This window comes from Sturnus vulgaris, chromosome 6 (genome assembly GCF_052056855.1).
Source record: "Sturnus vulgaris isolate bStuVul1 chromosome 6, bStuVul1.hap1, whole genome shotgun sequence".
NCBI classification, from domain to species: domain Eukaryota; kingdom Metazoa; phylum Chordata; class Aves; order Passeriformes; family Sturnidae; genus Sturnus; species Sturnus vulgaris.
In genome coordinates this window covers 23,980,552-23,986,551 of record NC_142248.1, presented here as the reverse complement: position 1 = coordinate 23,986,551, position 6,000 = coordinate 23,980,552, and positions in this window count along the sequence as shown.

Sequence of the window (6,000 nt, the reverse complement as noted above, 5' to 3'; positions counted from 1 at the left end):
TTTGCACTAGGATCTGTTTAATGACATATAGGGGAATAGACAATTGTCGTAGACCATACCATTAAGCTACAGAGGGCTAGATTTTAAAAGCATATTTTGTTCTAATATATAAATCGGGTTTTCATTTTTCGCATGTAACCATGAATTTAGAGTAAATGAAAAAAAATAACTCTATTGTTCTGCCTTAAATTATAGGAACCAATTGGGAATTACTAGGCAATTTTCTACATTTCTGCCTTCGCTTCTGCAACACCTAGTACCAGTGCCACCTACAGGAATAATTGCATTTTCGAGCTACTTTCAAGTAACCAGAAGCGTTTGAGAGTCCTGGTAGCTCTGTCGTCTTCCTGGACGCACAGCAGCAAGTCTGACTTCGAAAGGCGTTGGTTTTTTTCGTTTGCGATCACGGACTGATGCAGGTTCGTTCCTCTGTGTCGCGGCAGTGGGAGGGACGGAGCCCTTCCCGCGGAAACCCGGGAGACGCACGCAGCAAAGGTGAGGGGCAACACCGTCTGCTTACACCAAGAAGCGTTTCAGGTGTCGCTGGTGATGCCCCGCTCGGTGCCGGGAGGGGGCCAGGCAGAGCATGGGCGGCCGGGAGACCAGCACACCTAAGGATACGAGGAACTTAGGAGCTCTCCTGCACGGCGACTTAAATCAATGCCGGTTTATCTCCTGGCTGTGTTGTTACGAAAGACAGCTATAAGCCAAGCGCGGCTCTGGGGGTCTCCCCTGCACACCTCGCGGCACTACTTCGCTTGACGATTTATAATGATAAATGTCTTACAGTGGAAGAATAATGATCCCCTCCCTCGTCTTTTGGTGGACGAGGCCTTGGCTGCCTGGGAGGTTCTCCTTGAGGCCGTGCAGTCCCACGGAGTGGGGCCGAAGGGGTGCAGGGGGCCGGGAAAAAGGACGGTGAGCAGCGGCACGGGCTGTGCTCCCACAAGTGGCTCCGTCGGGGAGGAAGTTTTCTTGTTTGAATCTGTGTCCTCTAATCCTTTCCCACGGTTGACCCGACTCCCTAAGTATTTGTTTTTGGGACCTAAGGCAGGTTACGATCCTTCCTGACCAAGCTTGGAAGTGCATATTTTCTCTTTCTCGATTCTTTATCTTTAAGGGTTTCCAGTTCCTATAGCTTCACTTGTGCAAAAACACTTTATTCAAAAATGTGTACCCGGATACCTTCACCCTATGCATAAGGCTCGTTTATGCCCTGTTGCTCTGGACCTCTGAGATGACCTGAGGTTCTTCTGCAGGTGAGAACAGCTGTGTCATGCAGTGCACAGAACACAGCTGCCCGTCCAGGTGAAAAAGGGTTGCGTTTTCCTTCAAAACCATGTCTTCTCCTGCATTACAAAGTCACAGAACACCGAAGTGTTTGGGGTTTTTTTCCCCGATAGAGTAGGAAATGAGAAAGAAAAGAAGAGAAACAGAAACTAGCTTTTTGGTCTATGCTGAAAGGTTTGTGGCCATTTTAATGTTTTACTGCCTGTAGAAAACTCGGTCATTACCGCCCTGAGGGTTTTCTTTCGTTGAGACAATAAAACGGGAACCCCTTCCCCCCCCCCCCCCCCCCCCCGGCCTTCAACAAAAACAACAACAAAAGGATACGAGAAAAGAGAGCTGAGCTGCCCTGCCCTTACTCCCTGTCCCACCTCCTCCTGCTTAGCGCGGGTCCTCGGGGGGCCTCAGCGTATACCCCAGAGGTGACATTGATGCGCGTTAAATCAAATTACTTGCGATATGAAATGGCAAAGACCTAACCGGGCGAGGAGTTCACGATCAGTTGCGGATTTTCATAAAGTAAACGAAAATTTCTTCCTCTCTTGCTCAAAGTTTCTGCCATGAAACTCAGTAGGTTTTTTCACACGGCGGATCCGGGGTCGTGCTTTGCCCGCTTACAAATGTGGAAATGAAAGTATTATCCCACCAGCACTGCTGCAAACTGCACTGCGTGCGAGTGCCGTACCGCAGTTATTCCCAGCAGCCCGCGAAGCCGCTTCTCCGCCAGAAGCCCCTCGGCGGCACAGCCCGGGGCGGGAGGCTCCGGCAGGCCGGCGGGACGAGCCAGAGCAGCCCGCGGCCGCCGAAAGCCGCTGCGCCCGGGCTGCCAGGGCAAGGGGGCTGGTTCTCGCCGTCTGGGTTTTGTTTGCTCTATCTTGCAGCTGCGGTGTGATACGAAGAGAGTAAAACCCATCCAGCTCATTTTCAAAGTTGAGGAGCTGCAATATTTAATGTAGAACAGTTCTTAAAATATATAATGTTTTTATTTCCTTTGGAGAAGAACGCTGTTGCGGGAAGATTGCTACCCCTCGCCATTGCCTGCCTAAACGGGACTCGCCTTCCGGGAAGGACAGATGCCCTTCTCAGGGAAGGAATTTTCCCCCTCGGGATTCTGGCAGAGTTAGAAAACGACATTTCAGAGTGACTTCTCCGTGAGTTTTCTCCCAAATGCAGCGATAACGAGTAACCCAGGGACGATGCGGCGCCAGTCGCGGTCCTGAGGGGCATTTTGGCTTTCCCGTGGTGCTTTGACTCTGCCCACATACCCTTTTTCCTGCCCTTGATGATGTCCCTGTCCCAGAGCCTGTAGGTGTCTGACAAAGGTATCTCCCTGACGAGACCCCCATCCAGCCCCGAGGGACTCGTGCAGCCGGGAGGATGAGGAAGACTAGGGGCCCGCAGCCAGCAGCCCCGAAAGTCGGGTCGATCTCTCAGGTGCAGCTCCTCCTGCAGCTGTTCCAAACCCAAATCCCGGATACCGCCCAGGGAAAAGGCGCAGTAGAACCAGTGCCTGGGCTGCAGAAGAGCCCCGCTCCTGGCAACTGAGTCCCGATGGGGGGAATTCCAGGCTAGAGGGCCAGATACCGCCTTTACAGTCATGTGTTGTCCCGAAATGGGTTCTTTCACCCGGTGTGCAAGCAAGAAGGCGATCCACACACACTGCTCTGGGCTCGCTTTCAGCGGTGAAGCCGCAGGAAAGAAGGTGGGGGAATTCTGCTGCGTACAGCGCTGTGCTGAGCACCGAACCAACCTCGGCAGCTATGGGCGGCTCCACGCTCCACAGGGGTCGCTCGCTCTTGACCGCCGCTCAGGCTCCATCGGGACATCCCGGTGCCACCGGCTTGGCCCTGGCATGGGGACCATGTCACAGGCCCTGCTGCTGACCACCTGCCCCTGCCAGTGCCCTAGTCTTACTAGCGTTCTTCTTGAGAGTTTTCCTCCTCTCCAGGGATGAGATCTGAAATATCCCCGTGTGGGAAATCTGTCTTCGGGGCATTTTAATTCATCTCTGAGCTCCTAATGAGGCAGAAAGTGTTCAGCAACAGGGGATGGGAACGTAAGGGCTGTGGGAAGCGTGGGTTTTTCCTGCTGCTTGTAGGACACTTGTGACACTTGTGCTTGTAGGAGACATGGGATGGAGAAAGTTTGCTGGCAAGAGGTCCAAGAACAACAGCTACGAAGGACCCTATGTAGCTCTGCTGGAGATGCTGCATGGCGACTTTGCACAAGCCTGGATCAGGGCTTCTCTCCATGGTAAATGTCGATGTTTACCCTATATCAGGGAAAGTGTCCTCTGCAGGAGGCAGAGCCGGAAGCTTCCCCTCCATGTCCTTGTGACATTACTGAATTTCTCTTGGCGCTCCAGATAGAGATCTGGAACGAAGGCCTAACCCAGGCGAGTGATTCTTTAGCTGCAAAGACCTGCTGCCGCTCACTCTGCAGGGACTGCATGGAGTGGCCGAGGGGGGGCTTGGGTGCAGATTCATTTATTAGTTACCATATTTATGAACTCAGCAGTTCGGGAAATTCATCTCAACTTTCTTGTCAAAACATGCAGATCTTTGTCCGATGTCTCTCTTACTTCATCCAGTGTTCTGTGAACAGCCTCTTAATCTCCGGATATCACAGTATGAGCCACATAGTTTCTATCTCCCTCTTCACATATATACCAACAGCCTTCACTTATAAGATTAAATGTCACGGAAAAAAACAAACAACATCCAGTTGTTCAGCACATTTGAAGGGTTTGTTTGTTCTGTATGCACACAATTTAGAATGAAAGTGGGGGCTTCCATACGATTTGAATAAACTGCCCTTTTTACCTTGTAGTTTTTAACCTTTACCTTCCACTAGTAAATTGTGACTATCAAAAAACCCAATTATTTATGTGCTATAAATCTCACGCCTGCTAAATATAGTTGGAAAACCAAATAATTGCAATGTTCTGAATGGGAAAATAAATTTAAAAGAATTAAATAATTTCAGTTGAATTATTAATATATTTGTGTTGCAAATTTACAATCATTTTGTATTTTCAGAATTACAGCAATGTAGAAGATATAAAAATGCTATCAAGACCAGCTTCTTATATCAATAACTGTATAACTTGCTTTTTAAAAATTGTGGATGTTTTCTTCAAGTTTAAAATTTCTCTGCCTATTACCTTCAGTACTTCTATGCCTATATGCATAAAATGCAGTTTCTCATTTGCAAACAAATCTGAGGATTCCCTTTGGAGAAAAAAAAAAATGAAACGGATAGAATTACACTGGGAATATGCAATTTAAATGATAAAAATATTATTAGTTTGTCTTTCAGGAATGCTTTTATTTAAAGTCAGGTATGGTTTCTGTGCTCGTACTTCCCGGTTTGTATTTTCTTTGAATGTACAGGTGTACATTGAATTTCGTCTCCTTTAGGTGGATATGTCTGGCTATACGCACGCAAGTGCCCACTCGTTGGGTTAAGGGAGAGGTGTTAGGTTGTTAGGACCTACAAATTCATTGGCAGTGAAAGGAATTTACAGGCTCTGTATTTGTGGATCGGCGTGGAAAGGCCGAGCGCAGGGAGTGAATGACGCTCGCTCCAAGCTCCCGGCGGAGTGGTGAAATTGAACATCCGCCGTGACACTGAAGGACGGCACGGGCTCTTCCCAGCAAGAGCATCGTTTGTCAGCCTCCGCAGGTGACACCCGCCCGACGCCAGCTCAAGGCGACCACGTGAAAACTGCGTGAGCCTGTCTCTTGTGCCTCGCTTTCACAGCGGCTATTTCCCTTCTCCCAGTCCCGGGGGCCATACCCGGCCCCCGCGGGACGCAGCCCCTGCTTTTCCTGACCCGCACCCGGAGGAAGGGGACGCAGTGAAGCAATATCGGCTGTGAACGGAGTAAAATTCGCGACCGCTCGGGGTTTTATCACTTCGGAGAAGCCAGCTTTTTGAAAGGAAAGATGCACACCGGGTAGTTTCACGTTGCCCACCCCATCCCTCACCTCCAGCTGGAGCCCCCCTCAGAAAGAGAGGGGTAGCGGGGGTAAGGGAGGCATTGGGACCGTTCTGCCTCGACACCACGCACCACGGTGCGGGTGCTGCGCGTAGCTCGGCTCCGCCGGAAAAGAGAGAGCCCCGGCTGCCGGGGAGCAGAGAGAGCCTCCAGACTGAGAAATGTTCCTTCCCTCTTTCCCGGCGGTAAGGAGACCGGTATGCGACAGCCCTTTCTCATTGCACTATCCATAAATAGTGGCGTATATAAATAATAGAGTTGTGTGTATAAACACAAGCGTATGTGTGCTGTGTGTTTCCAGCATTAGTTGTGCTTTACACGAACCGGGAGGTTTTCTGCGAGCGGGACGAAGTTTCTTTCCCGGGAAATTTGCCGGAATAACCAGAGCAGCCTTTGTCCCGCTCCTGAACAGATGCTCCCTGACTGTGTGCTTAGAGCCAACATGTTTTTTCCTGTTCGTTTATTTTGCTCTTGGTGTGCTTTTGGACTCTCTAAATAAGCTGCCGGTAATATCCCTAAGTCCCTTCTAGCGTTAGAAGCAAACGTAGCATACGCAGGCACTTCTGCCTGTTTTTTTCAATCTCTCCTTGAATTTTTGAGGCGGATGGGAAAGGGGTGTGGCTAGACACTACGATGAACAATGTGAACAGGGAGAGAGAGAGAGAGAGAGAGAAACGTATTTTCTTGAGTCCGGAGAGTGACACTTCTCCCGG